We start from the raw sequence: 14,345 nt of genomic DNA on the forward strand, positions 1-14,345 counted from the left end.
CGTAGTTGACAGGATTTGAACCTGCATGGGGAAACCCCCCCTATGGATTTCTAGTCCATCACCTTAATCACTGAGCCACAACTACTTGATGTGCAGCTGCTTCACTACACAATATTTCTGTTCTCACAGAATTGTCACTTCAAATGGCTCAGACCAGCTCCCCCAGCACACTCACGGCTGTGCATTAGTGTGTGTCCATGGTGACAGGGAGCAGCGGGGGCTGGATGGGTCAGAGGTGTGGGGGCAGTCAGCGGACAGGCAGCGGTTGGATAGTCATGTGAGTCCCAGGGGTTTGTCAGGGGACAGGTAGGGGGTGGGGTCCTGGGGGGAAGTTAGGGGGGTCTCAGGAGGGGGCAGTTGGGGACAAGGAGAAGGGAGGCTTAGAAAGGGGGTGGGGTTCCAAGGGGCAGTTAGGGACAGGGGTCCTGGGAGGGGGGCAATCAGGGGACAAGGACCAGTGGTGCTTAGATAGGGGGTGGGGTCCTGGGGGGCAGTTAGGGGCAAGGGGTCTCAGGAGGGGGTGATCAGGGGACAGGGAGCAGGGGGATTGGATGGGTTGGGGTTTCTGTAAGGGGCAGCCGGAGGGAGTGGATGGGGGCAGGGTGGGGCTTCCCTCCCCCTGGGGTGTCCCTGTTTTTTGAATGTTAAAATATGGTCTTCCTCCATTCACAGTGCAACTCTCCATTCACAGCACGCTGCCGCATGAGGTCCCCCTCCTTCCTTTCCAGTTGGTAGTGGCCAAGGGAATGCTGGGAAATGTAGTTCTTTCCCTGCTCCAGGGCTGGCTCTGTAGGCAGGGAGCTAACCAAGGAACTACAGCTCCCAGAGCCCCCTATTGGTTCTCAGCTCCCCTGCTGCCCCTGCAAATGGGCTGCCCCAAGCAGGTGCTTTGCTGGTGCCTAGAGCCGCCCTAGGGGGTGACGCTCCGGCTCCCCAGCGGCAGGGCAGCCTGAACTGCAGTCCAGCCTGTGCACGTCAGGCTGCCGTGAGCGCCATCCTGCTACTGAAGCCAGAACTGCAGGGTCAGTTCCAGCGCAGCCTGAAAGCCTCAGCTGACAGGGAACATCTTGGTTCAGGGCTGGCTCCTGGCTTTTTGTGCGCCCCCCCCTCCAAAAAAAGGGGGGGCAGGGGCTGGAGTGCTGCCACTAAGCACATGCTTGGAGCACTGGTGCCTGATCCCAGCACTGGAAATGGAACCTAGGAGTCCTGGCTCCCAGCCTCCCTTCCTCTAACCACTAGACCCCACTCCCCCCGCTTTTGTGGAGCCAGGACTCCTGGGTTCTAGCCCCATCTCTGGGAGCCGAGGGGGGTCTAGTGGTTAGAGCAGGAGAAGCCAAGACTCCTGGGATCTACTCTCAGAGCTGCTGTGTGACCCTGGACCTCTGTTTCTCCTCCCACTTTTTGGATATGGAGCCTGTAAACTCTCTGGGGCATGGCCTATCTCTCGCTGTGTCTGGGCAGCGCCCGGCCCAACGGGGCCCTGATCTCAGCTGGGGCAGGGACTGTCTCTGTGTCTGTGCAGCCCCTGGCACAACAGGGGTTTGAGTCTGCCCTGCTCTCTGTAGGTTCTGCTATTGTACAGATAAATAGTCATGATACTAAAAGGCGTGCCAGTGCGTGAGTGCACCACCATTACCATGCAAGGGGAAAGCCAGTACAGATTACTGGGGCCCGGTGCTCCAGAAGAGTTACCAGGGCCTGGCTTCCCTGGCTTCATGGCCCGTTTAGCTGGTCCACTCTTGCTGGGGAGCCTGAAAAATTTTTTTCATTGGGGCCTGAACCCGCTTTCAGCGGCCCTGAGGGTATGGGGGAACTTGCCCCCCTTCACAGAGCATGGGAGTGTCAATAGGCACCTATGCATGGTGCCCTCAAGCAGGGCCAGGATGGAAATAGGGGGCCTGTGCCCCCGAACATGGAGAATCTGGGGTGCAACCTTGCTTCACGGGTCAGTCTGTCCTTTCTCTGACTGTCCCATTCCAGCTTCAACTAGCGCTTGTGTTTCATTCATTCTTTTTCATTCCTTTCCTTCTCTAGCTTGTATGTTCTTGCTTTCTTTTTCCCCTCTATCTTTCATGCTCTTCCTTTCTTTCCTTCTTTTTCTATTTTTCTCTCTCCCTTTATTTCTTTCTCTGCCTTTCACGTTCTTTTTGCTCTCGCTCTCTCGCTGGTTATTTTTTTCACTTGCTCTTTTTCCTTGCTCCCTTCCAAGCCAAGCAGGTTCTCCTCGCACACACATTTTGACAGGTTTTCCTGCTGATCACTGAGTGTATTAAACATGTCTTCAGGGGGGTTTGGCATGTCAGGGAGCAGCCTGGCTGGGTGTCTTTGTGGCTGTCTGCTGGCCACGCATAGGCATGGTCCTCCTCTTCTCTTGCCCCTCCCTCAGTTGCTCTCTAGCTTTTAAGCCTTCCCTTGGAGCTGTCAGCACCAGCCGCCTCTGCTCTAGATGCCCAGAGCAGGAAAGGTGCGTTGGGCTCCAGCCTGGGACTCTTCCTCCCTCCTGCCTAGCCCTGACTATCAAGCCTGGCCCTGACACTCCTTCCTTCAAGTGCCATGTGGACAAGAGGCAACATGTGGCTGCAAGCAAAATGGCCAAACTTGTGGGCATCAGGTGAAGCTGTGGGAATCCCAAGCATCTGGTCAAACAACAGGTATCAGCCACCAGGGTAGTAAGTTCTAGAGCCCCAACCCATTGTGGCCATCACAACCAGGCCCTACTGGGCAAGTCACCCAGCAGGAAGAGAAAGATTTGTTTTTGTACAGCTGGAGACAGGGAACTTGAGCACTGTGAGCTCTAGAGGTTTGCCACAAGGTCCCACTGAGATTTGAACTCAGATTGCAGGATTTAGAGTCCTGAGTGCTGCCTATTACACCATGGGAACAGCTTGTGCTGTTGTCTCTGCACATTGGTGACCCTCATGGGGCTGGCTCGTGTAAGGGACTGTTGGCCCCTTACTAAAGCTCAGTGAGTTTTTGGTTGGCTAGTTCCTAGTACCAATAGAAGGGGGAAGGATCAATAGGAAATCAGGACCCTAAGACTGACAGTCCCCAGGAGCAATGGGGAGAGGCCAAAGCTCCAAAGTTAGCCCGACTGACAGGCCAGGCAGTGTAATGAGGGAGTCACCAGGGCAGGGGATCCCATCATCTGTGTGAGCTGGAACTACCTGGGCCAGAGTGGGACCCAGCTAAGGAGAAAGCAGGAGTCCGAGAAGAGGCGGGGAGAAGAGCTGCGCCAGCCAGGGAGAACCAGAGCAGATCCATTCTAGGAACTGAGCTGGAGCAGCGTGAGCCACAGAAGCTGCCCAGGGAGCAGATCTGTGCTGGGAGAAGAGCTGCAGCAAGCGGAGCCAGAGAGGCCAGAGGAGCAGCCCAGGGAGATGGAGGCAGAGCCACAGGAGCACTGGGGCTGGATGTGGGTGCAGTGAGCAGCTTGGGAGAGTGAGAGGGACCCTGGGCAGAAGGCCCAGCACAAGGAGATGCCATGAATCAAGAGGCCTTGCAGGCCAGACCTTCGGGGGTGGGGGGATCATATCCCCTACATGGGGGCTGACACTGGGAACAAGGGTCCTGTCACCTAGAGCATGTGGCCACTGCCAGAGCAAGTGTCTGGCCCATGGTGTCCCTGCACACAGCCAGGACCTGGGAAGGAGGCCTGGGACAGGTGAGGGAAAGACTGTGACCTGCCCTGACACTCCAGAGATGCTGGTTGTGCTCTCCCTGCACCACAGAACAGGGTAACACGTTTTCCTTTAATCTTTCCTTATGTTTTACATTGATTGCTGGGTAATAAATGGTGTTTGCTTGAAGCAATGCAATGCAATGATGAGTGGGTCAGGGAAGTGCCCAGAGTAGAGAGAGTACCCCAGAGTGGGGACACTGTAGCCCTTTTCAAGTGAGCACGACAAGACTGGGGGTCAAGCCCCCCAGGATTCCTGGGCCCAGCCTTGTTGGGGTTACGAGGACTCTGCCACACGTGAGAGTAGAAAGAGCATCCTTGGGGTCAGATAGGCCTCTGGGTAAGGGGGTGGGGACTCAGATCCTTTCTCTGGCCAATTACACCAGGGTCATGTATAAACCAGGGAAGTTCCCCACAATAGCCGGACCTGAGCCCCCTGTACACTTGCCCTCTGTACTCATTGCTTCTCTGTCTCTCTTCCCTTCATCTCTGCTGGTCTCCCTCTGAGCTTTCTCAGCACCTGGCCCCACAGCACTTCCTGCCAGCCAGAGACTGCTTGTTCTAGGCCTGTTCCTGTGGATGTGGCCTCTCTCCTGATTCCTGAGGAAAGGAACCTTTCCAGGAAATGGCCATGGATTCTGGGAATCTGCATGTGGCTGGTGGACAGCACCAGGAATCATTTGGCTTCTGGCACACAAGGCCACTTAAAAGCTGAGTGCCTAGACAGAGGCTTAAACACTGGATCTTCAGATTAAGAGCCTGATGTTCTACCAACTGAGTTAGTTGAGACCATTTTCACCGTTCACCCCAAGAGCTAGCAGGTAGGCAAAAGAGAGGCAAAAAAAGTCCCAGGAACCTCTCCTCTTTTTTTGCACATCCACTGCCTGTCAGAAGGATTCCTTCTCCTCCTCCCTCCTGTGCCTCAGTGTGACTAAATCTCCACACCTAGACAGCTGGTCCATCCGCTGCACCCCAATCCCCCCATGCCTGAGCCTCCCTGCCAAAGCCCTGCACCTGGCTCCATAGAATTCTCACGTGTTGCTGCGAACTCGACTTCTTGTGCCGAGAGAGTCTCAGCCCCCCTCAGTAGATGACCTGAGAAACACAATGTCCGACTTTTCCAAAGAAGGGCTTGGAGGGGTTTCTTTTGGTGTTACCATGTGGCCCAATGGATAAGGTGTCTGAGTGTGGATCAGAAGATTGAGGGCTTGAGTCCCTTCGTGGTTGTGTTTCTGCAGTTCTACCATTGTGCTGAAAGTTCTGCTCCCTTCAGGGCTGGAACCTCTTCTTGGCTGCTCAGGCCAATCCTCTGGCTTCAGCTACAGCCCTGGGAAGGAGTTGGGAGGTGGGCATCACAAAGGCTGGGACATGAGACCCAGGTGCTTCCAGTCTAGCCTTTGCCCTTCCTGGTTTGCCAAAGAAAATGGGCGGATGCTCGGGCTAGCGTGTGCACCTGTCACTGTGCTGGAGGATGCTTGCTACATACGGTCTTCAGAGCCTGGGTGTTTCTCTACTTCTTGCCAGTTCAGGAAAAGCCTCTTGGGGTAAAATCTCCTGCCCCACTGCAAAAGTGAGCACCCTGCTTGGGAGCAGTCAGAGGCCCCACCATGGGGGCTGGCCCTGCTTTCCTACCCACTTGTGATGTTATCCACAGAGCATCAGCAGCTGCCCTGCATGCTGGTGACCTTCAGTGGGTGTTTGGCATGTCAGGGAGCAGCCTGGCTGGGTGTTTTTGTGCCTGTCTGAAGGCCACACATAGGCATGGTCCTGCCCTCCTCTAGCCCTGACCTCAGTTGCTCTGTGGCTTTTAAGCCTTCACTTGGAGCCGTAAGCACCAGCTGCCTCTGCTCTGATGCCCAGGGGAGGAGAGGTGTGCTGGGTCACTTTTACAGATGCCCCTTCCCTGGTACTGCCCTTGCTGAGCTGCACAGAGGAGCATCCATCCCCAATCCCTGCCTGTCACTGCCCAGCAGCCCTCTGGCACCATTCCTGAGGACTACCCTGCCTCACTTTCTTCCTACCATGTTGAGAAAGACAGTTCTCATTATGAAAGGTTAGGTGGGCCAACTAGGGGCAGAAGCCTGTTCTATGTTTTCCTATTGGAGAGCCCAAGCTCAGGAACTCACCTTGGGTGCAGGCACTGTTGTGCTCCCAGAAAACAAGCCACCCCTGCACAAAGAGGGATGACAGGGCCTGCCAAAGCCTGGTATTGAACCAGGGACCTTTAGATCTTCAGTCTAACGCTCTCCCAACTGAGCTACTTTGGCAATTGCAAAAGAACATTTTGGCCTGTTGCTTCTCTGTCTGGGATGTTTTTGTCAGCAGTTGCAGACAAAAAGGACAGGAAAACAAAAGGCTGCTCCACACCCACACTGGAGGAATCTGGCACCGTTAGCTGTGGTGAGTAAGAAGTGTCTGTTTGCTGACAGGGCCTGTTCCCCAGGAGCTGGAACAGCAGCTGCCACCTCCCCCTCGGCTCCAGGCTGTGGGAAATGCTCATTGCCTGGCTGCATAGGTGGATGCTGCTCCGTGCTCTGGACAGCATCTGTATTGGTCTGTCAACCCCCCATCTTCACTGAGCCAGTCTGGTAAGGTCCCAAGTGCCCCCTCCGTCCTGGCAGCTGAGAGTCTGTGCAGACATCAACCCCCCTGCCAGCCCCAGAGCCAGCAGAAGCATCAGACCCCCCAGCACCACAAGGGCACTCAATGAACTTCCTGTGGGGAAATGTTTCCTTGGCATCCTGCTGCTAGAGTGAGAGCCAGGAGAGAGCAGTGTCTGGCTCACCGTGGGGGAGAGAAGAGACCTGATGAGTGCGGATCTCCCTCAGTCTCCCCTGCAATGCTGGTCAGTTTTACTGTCCCTGTAATAGTCAGTGCTTCCCTTCAGGGCCGGCCCTAGAAGGGACTGGGACAAATCCCCCCCTTTACTCCTCAGGCCCTGTCCCCACTCCACCCCTTCCCACAAGTCCCCACCCCGTCCCGTCCCATCTCTTCCCTTCCTGCACTTTCCTGCCCCATTCCTCTCCTACCCCCACCTCTTCCCATCCCTTCTCCTTCCCCTCCCCATCCAGTGCCTCCTGCACCCCACTGAACAGCTGATCACTGACAAGTGGGAGGCACTGAAAGGGAAGAGGAGGAGCTTGTCAGCAAGGCCTGCAGTGTGGAGGAGGAGCTGGCTGTCAGTGGGCGCTGAGCACCTATTTTTTCTCTGTTGGTTCTGCAGCCCCATAGCTCCCATGGAGTCGCTGACTTGGCTTCTTTCGCACTCTAGAGAGAGGAGCAGAACCAGGGCTACGGCTGATCTATGGGGCACCAGGTGAGTGGCAGAGGCTTCAGGTGCTGAGAGTTTGCCTGACCCCTCAAGGACACAGTGTCAGGTGGTGTCCCAGGCATCTCTATGAAAGGAGCAGAACAGGATTTACTTGGGGTGGGGAGAGAATTGAGAGTGTCTCAGGGGGTTGTACAGAGGTGTTGCCCAGGTGAGAGACTGGCTAAAACACAGGCCATGCTGTGAGCAGGATTTGCACCTGCACAGGAGAACCCTATTGGATTTCAACTCCCACATCTTAACCACTCGACCATCACAGCTGGGAGTGAAAAAAAATGCCCCAATGCCAGAGAAACTGGTAAAGAATCACAATGACCAGGTGTGAAGTCATCTGAACTACAGAATTCCCACAGCAAACCTGGCTCCCAAAGCACGGGGGGGATTTGGGGTTTGTTCTCTTTACTTAGCCATGTGCAGTCGCACAGAGAGCGAGTTTAAAAGTCTCCCCTCCCACAGAGCGGGAATGGGAAATGATTCTCAACTTGAAGCCTGATGTAGGGTGACCAGACGTCCCGATTTTATCGGGACTGTCCCTATATTTGCTTGTTTGTCCCACGTCCCGACCGATTGGGACCCTGGACAAATAGATAACTTTGTCCTCTTCTCCAGCACACAGGCATAGTCTGGAGGGATACTTGCCCCCACCAACTCCGCCCCCTCATTCCCCCATTGGATCCCTCCCCAAATCCTCGCCCTGGCCCTGCCTCTTCCCCAAGCACGCAGCATTCTTCCTCCCTCCCAGGTTTGCACACGGACCATGCCCATGGCCGGGAGCGCAGTGCGGAAGCTTCTTTAGCCCTGCAACCTGCGGGGCAGCGCAGTGGGGCTGGGGGCAGCACGGAGCAGGCAGGGCCCAGGTGGGCGGGGGGCAGAGATACACGTGGGGCTGACACGCTCCTGCCAGGAGCTGCCTGATTCACCCCTTGCCCGGGAGCTGCAGAAGGGGCCCGGATCATGGCTCGGCTGCAGAGCTCGGAGCCCAGGCTGGGCCCAGGAGCGAGGGGATGGGGGAGCTGGGGGTGTAGTGGTGGTTGGAGCCTAGAGTTGGTTGGAGATGGGGCTGTGCCACTGCCGCTTGGTGACGGGGGGGCCCTCCAGCTTTTATTTTTGCTCCGCCCCCCGCGTCCCAATATTTCATCTTTGACATCTGGTCACCCTAGCCTGATATGAAGGGGGATGTCTGGACCAAGGGGCCAGGAACTGGCCTTTGCTAGAGAAACCACTGTCAAGTTTTAGCCAATTAGGACAAGTCAGCAAATAGGAACAACTTCAGGTATCAGTAACTGCTACAGGTTGCAAATTCCTACGTGCAGCAGTTTCTGGCACTACACCTGCACAGCTCTGCTCCCCGGCTCTTCTCGGGCTCCTGCTCTCTCCTTAGCTCTGCCCCACTCTCGCCCAGGCAGTTCCAGCTCACATGGAGGATGGGACCCCCTGGCCTGGTGACTCCCTCATTACACTGTCTGGCCTGTCAGTGCAGCTAACTTGGAGCTTTGGCCTCTCCCCATTGTCCCTGGGGACTGTCAGTCTCAGGGTCCTGATTTCCCATTGATCCTTCCCCCTTCTATTGGTGCTGGGAACTAGCCAACCAACCCCACCCCCCACACACACACACTAAGTTTTAGTAAAGGGCCAAGAGCCCCCTTACACAAGCCAGCCCCATGAGGGTCACCGATGTGCAGAGAAGGCAGCACAAGCTGGTCCCATGGTGTAATGGGCAGCACTCAGGACTCTGAATCCTGTAATCTGAGTGGGACCTTGTGTTGGCTTGTGGTCATAGGCGGCAGGTTATATACATTTTTGCAGCTCGGGCTCCAGGAATATTCAGGGTTGGGGGCCCTGCCCCAGCAATATTGGAAATGGGTCTTTGCCCCTGCCTGCCACACTGGGTCCCTGCTTGACAAAAAGCAGTGTGTGCCTGTCCCCTGCCTGCTCCTGCTGCGGGAGTAGAGGGATATTGGGCAGAACTGCTGTCTGCTTCCCCTGGGGTTCTAGTGCCCACCCACCAGTAAGCCTTAGGTAGGTGGGGGTGGAGTTTGGGGGGTGGAGTTGGGTGCAGGTTCTGGACACCACCAAAATTTCTACAAACTTGCCACCCATGCTTATGGTAAAGCTCCAGAGCTCAACTTCCCTGTCTCCAGCTGTGTAAGAGTGAATCTTTCCCCTCCTGCTGGGTGACTCACACCTCCTAGAGCCAGGTCTTTGGCTGGGGTGGCCACAATGGGTTAGGGCTCTAGAACTTGCTACCCTGATAGTTGGGATTCTTGCTGCTGCACCTGATGTTCACAAGCTTGGCCCTTGTGCTTCCTACCACACGTTTCCTCTGGCCCACATGGCGCTTGAAGAAAGGAGTGACAGGGCTGGGATTAATAGTCAGGGCTTGGCAGGAGGGAGGAAGAGTCCCAGGCTGGAGCCCCACACACCTTCCCTCCTCCAGGCACCTAGAACAGAGGCAGCCCAGCTCTGTCCGCTGGATACCTCGGCAGAGTAGGTGAGTTCATGTAAATACAGTCTGGTCCCAAAGCCTCCTCCCAACTCTGGTCATCAGTAGCTGCCAGGGGAGAGCTCATTCACACCTCGCTTACAAATCATCCTTTGAAATTCTAAGGTTGGCCAACACTGCCGAAGCCAATGCACCCACATTGTCAGCAAACACAACAGCTGGGTGAGGAAACCCGGCTTTGTCCAGACTTTCCAAACCTATTTTACTTTCTCAGGTACAAGTAGTTTTCATACGTTGTATCTGCTTTTAAAGTGTGTGTTAACGTTTCAATTTCCGTTCAAATTTGCAACCAATGACAACATTGGCAGCACTGCATGTAACTACCTGACCACTGTGGGAGGGGGTGTTCGGGAAATTTGGGGAAGGGAGTGCACAGCCGCCTGGCTGGGGGGCATATAGGGAATGCCCAGTTTCACTGAATTGAGTCTCCTACTGCAGCACCTCAGTAGGTTACATCAGAGAGGAGCTGCAGTGTCTAGGCAGTGGGATGCCTGTGCCTTTAAGAGCCCAGCCCTGGGAAGCCCATGCTGAGAGGTGCTGCCTGTGAGAGGGGAAATAAAAAAGCCCTCTGCTCCCCCGACCCATGTTTGCAAACACTGGAGTCTCAGCCCACCGTGATAACTGTTACCCCTCTGCCCCTGCCTGTGCCAGGATTTAACTCTCTGGCAGCGCCTCCCCCTGGGCTTAACTCCGGCTCCTTCCCCCCTCCCTGACTTTGCCCTTCAGTCCCTCTCCTAACTCTGCCTCCAGCTGCTTGGCCCCCCGACCAGTCAATTTCCACCCCCTGCCTAGACCCTGGCCACCCCCTCCTCTGATTTGCCCCCCTTTGCCCCTTTTTAATCCCTGTAAAATGTAGTGGGTGCTGGGTCCCATTCTCTGGAGGGAGGGCTGGGCGCCTGGCCCCTGCCTGCCCAGTGCTCAAAGTGCCCTATGATCTTGTGGATGTTTGCCGAGTGCTGCAGGGTCACCCGAAGCGGGAGAGAGACGCAGTTAGGAGGCGATGTAGCCAAGGGTGCCTCACCCAAGACTGAGATGCAGCCACCTCTGGGGTGAGTTACACAAGTCAGCAAATGAATTTGGAACAAGAAACGCACTGAAAGGACCGAGGCAGCTGCAGGAGGTGGAGAAAACCAGATAAAGCAGTATCCCTGGATCCCAGCCCTGCCCCTCCCCTAATCTACCCCCTAACCTCCACTCCCCTCCCACATGTGAGGGGAGAACCCAAGAGTCCTGGTCCCCAGCCTTGCCCACTCCCATATTTTGATATGGCTCCATCCAACAGCTGCCCCCTCAATTGCAGAGCAGTACCATGGGGCACACCAGGGCCTGCCTGTTTGCACAGGATGAGCAATGCCAGTGCCCCAGGGTGAGGAGAGACGATGCTAATGGAGAAGCAGGCAGCAGACAGCTCCCATGACAGAGAAAGAAACGCTAGGGGGTGCTATGCTGCAAGGAGTGAAGGGGGTTGGCAGGGAATGGGAGGATCTTCCCTCACACCAGGTGTGTCTGTCTCCCTCCCAATTCCTCCCCAGCCCTACCCCAGCCCAGGCTAATCCCGGCCCAGCTACCAGGGTTAAATTTGGCCTGGATTCCCCAGTTGCTGGGGGTGGGGCTGGGGCTGGGAAGAATGAGCCTCTACTCCCCCTTCCCCAGACACAGTTGCATGGGCACAGACCAAAGGAGCCTGCAGCACTGCTGCCTAGAGGAAACTGAGGCACCAGCCACTGACAGACACATCATGGCTCTCCTCATCCTCTTTTCCATATACAACCTGGTCAGGGGTGCGGGGGGTAAACTCAGGGCAGTTGCATAGTCAACCTGTGGAACTCCTTGCAAGAGGATGTTGTGAAGGCCAAGACTATAACAGGGTTCAAAAAAGAACTAGATAGCCTCTGTCTGCCAGAAGCTGGGAATGGGCAATAGGGGATGGATCACTTGATGATTCCCTGCTCTGTTCATTCCCTCTGGGGAACTGGGCACTGGCCACTGTCAGAAGACAGGAGGATACTGGGCTAGATGGACTTTGCGTCTGAACCAGTCTGGCCGTTCTTATGTCTCCCTTGGCGCAGCAGTGACACCCAGTGGGCAGTCAGAGTAATGCACAGAAGGTGTTTTCCTTGGCTCAGCAGTGACATCAAGTGGCCAATCAGGGTAACACACAGAGTATGTCTCCCTTGGAGCAGCAGTGACACCTCGTGGTCATTCAGGGTAATGCACAGAAGGTGTTTCCCTTGATACAGCAGTGACACCCACTGGTCAGGTGGCGTAATGCACAGCGTCTGTCTGCGCTAAGTTACAGTAGGGCACATAGTGTGTTCCCCACTAATCTGGGTAAGGCACAGAGCATGTTTCCCATGGAGCAGCAGTGACACCCAGTGACCAGCAGGGGTGGCATCAGACTCTTCTCCTTTAGCGGGGGACTGAGATGGGCTAGACAAAAAAAATTGAGGGGCTGTGCCTCCCATCACCTGGCCCCACCCTTCACAGGGGCCATGACTCTGCTCCTTCTCAGTTAAAGGCCAGGCTCATCTCCTCTCCCCCGGGCTAGGGTTTACAGCAATACAAACTTTATTACAATAAAATAGTAAACAGGGTTTACTTTAAATATTCTAAATCTGTCCCAATTTTAGTACTGAATCGAAAGTTCTCTTAAAGATCCCATCAGTAACCAAAACCTAAGTGGAAACCAAAAACAAGGCTTAATTTAAAACCCAAACATTAAGAAAAACTTTGTTTGTAAAAATAAAAACTAACAAATGCTGTAAATTAATAATTTCAACATTTTATCAAAAAAGTGTGTTACAGCAGAATGATAAAATAACATCAAATAAATAAGCATGACCACTAAAACCTCCTATAAAGGAATTGAATCCTTGAATACTGGTCAAATCTGTATAAAATATACAGAACTATGTCAAAACTGGTGTTGCAGGACAGCCATTTGATCCAGCAAATGTCAATTAAAAGATCCAGTCCAACTAAAAAAACCAAAACAACCCAATAAACCAAAATGACCACAGCCTGAAACAAACCTACACAGAAGCAAAATTAAACCTGTACCAACACAGGAACAAACGATGTAAATTTCTAATTCTAACTTCTTGTTTCTCCCAGGAGGAAGGTGTTTTGCACCCCAGTAACCAGGCTGTCACTGCAGCTTTCCTTTCACTAAATAAGATTTTTACCAAATATAAATTGCCCTCCAATTTCTCTAAGAGAAATTGAAATTGTATCTTTGCACTAATAGCCCAAGTGTGCAAGTCCATCCCCTCAGAACAGCCCTACACCCTGAGGCCAGGGGAGAATCCCAGCTGGTTTGTACATTTGTAACCCTGGGGCCTGAAGCTGATGAGAGAAAGGGAAGTGAGCGATCTTGGAGCTTTCTGATACCACGTGCTGGGAGCGCAGGGAATTGACTGAGTGACGTCCTGGCTAATTTTCACCTTGTTCTGGGCCAGCAGGCTCCACTGGACAACTCGGGAGTGACTTGACCATGGCAACACCCTATTTACATATTAAAAGCTGGCATTTTGGAGCCAATGGGGTGAAATGTGAGTACTTTTGGGGTTGGGACCCACGTGAGAAGGGATGTGGACAAACTGGAGAGAGTCCAGCAGAGGGCAATAAAAATGATTAGGGAACTGGGGCACATGACTTACAAGGAACTACAGGCCATATCCTGTATGTTAAGCTAAGGCAAAGTTAGCATAGCTATGTTGTGACCTTTTACTAAGAAAAGAAAATTGACCTTTATCTTGTTACTTAAATAGATAAGTACCCATTCCTGTCTAAGAACTTTACCTAGACCAATCGACAATGGAGAATGGCATAGGGTTTTTTTCAGTGTTGTACCCACAGACTTAACAGGTACACCACAAGGGAACTTATGTGTATATGTACATGTCATCAACAAGCACAAACATACTAGCCTATGAAGTAAACGTACCCTAATGTTTTGTTGGTGAAGAATGAAATTTGGCCATAGGAGGAAGGATTTCCAGCGCTTGTACCCTATGAAAGAGGTAACCCACTTCGCTAGAGCACTTTGCTCTAGCATTCTGACTTACTTCCTCCACTCTCTCTCTATCTACTATCAGTAGGCTCTACTTGTTCTTAAACTTTAAGTTTCAAGGGAACTAGCCTAAGTTCGGTTTCCCTAAGTTTTTATTCTTTGTTTATTAGGTTTTGATTTTAGGTTGAACATAGTCAAATGAACCCTAAGTAACATTAGCTCAGGGGTCGGCAACCTTTCAGAAGCGGTGTGCCGAGTCTTCAGTTATTCACTCTAATGTAAGGTTTTGTGTGCCGATAATACATGTTAACGTTTTTTAGAAGGTCTCTCTCTATAAGTCTATATATTATATAACTAAAATAGTGTTGTATTGTAAAATAAACAGGGTTTTCAAATGTTTAAGAAGCTTCATTTAAAATGAAATTAAAATGTTGATCTCATGCTGCTGGCCCGCTCAGCCTGCTGCTGGTCTGGGGTTCTGTTCACCTAGGCCGGCAGCGGGCTGAGCGGGGCCTGCGGCCTGGACCCCGGCTGGCAAGGGCTCTCAGCCAGAACCCCAGACCAGCAGTGGGCTGTGCGGGGCTGGCGGCCAGGACGCAGAGGGCTGGAATCAGGGCTGGGTATGTGAGGGGGTGTAGGTGTCAGGGCAGAGGGGGTGCTGGGTATGGGTGGGGGTGCAAGAGTCAGGGCTAGGGTTGCGGGTGGTGGTGGGGGGATGAAGGAGTCAAGCAGAGGGCTGGGTATGTATGAAGGTATGTATGAGACGTAACTGATGAAAGAGTTACAAATGACTCGAACCATACTCCTAGTATAAAGCAAATGTTAA

At 53.5% G+C, this 14,345-nt stretch overlaps 2 non-coding genes across 2 annotated transcripts; both read right to left on the reverse strand.

Moving 5' to 3' along the window:
- On the reverse strand, positions 1–85 carry TRNAS-AGA (transfer RNA serine (anticodon AGA)). Its single transcript has one exon. It is a non-coding gene; the product is annotated as a tRNA-Ser (tRNA).
- A 5,785-nt stretch (positions 86–5,870) lies between these two features.
- Positions 5,871–5,943, reverse strand: TRNAF-GAA (transfer RNA phenylalanine (anticodon GAA)). Its single transcript has one exon. It is a non-coding gene; the product is annotated as a tRNA-Phe (tRNA).
- Positions 5,944–14,345: the final 8,402 nt, after the last annotated feature.

Source organism: Gopherus flavomarginatus (assembly GCF_025201925.1).
Source record: "Gopherus flavomarginatus isolate rGopFla2 chromosome 13 unlocalized genomic scaffold, rGopFla2.mat.asm SUPER_13_unloc_1, whole genome shotgun sequence".
Classification (NCBI taxonomy): Eukaryota; Metazoa; Chordata; order Testudines; family Testudinidae; genus Gopherus; species Gopherus flavomarginatus.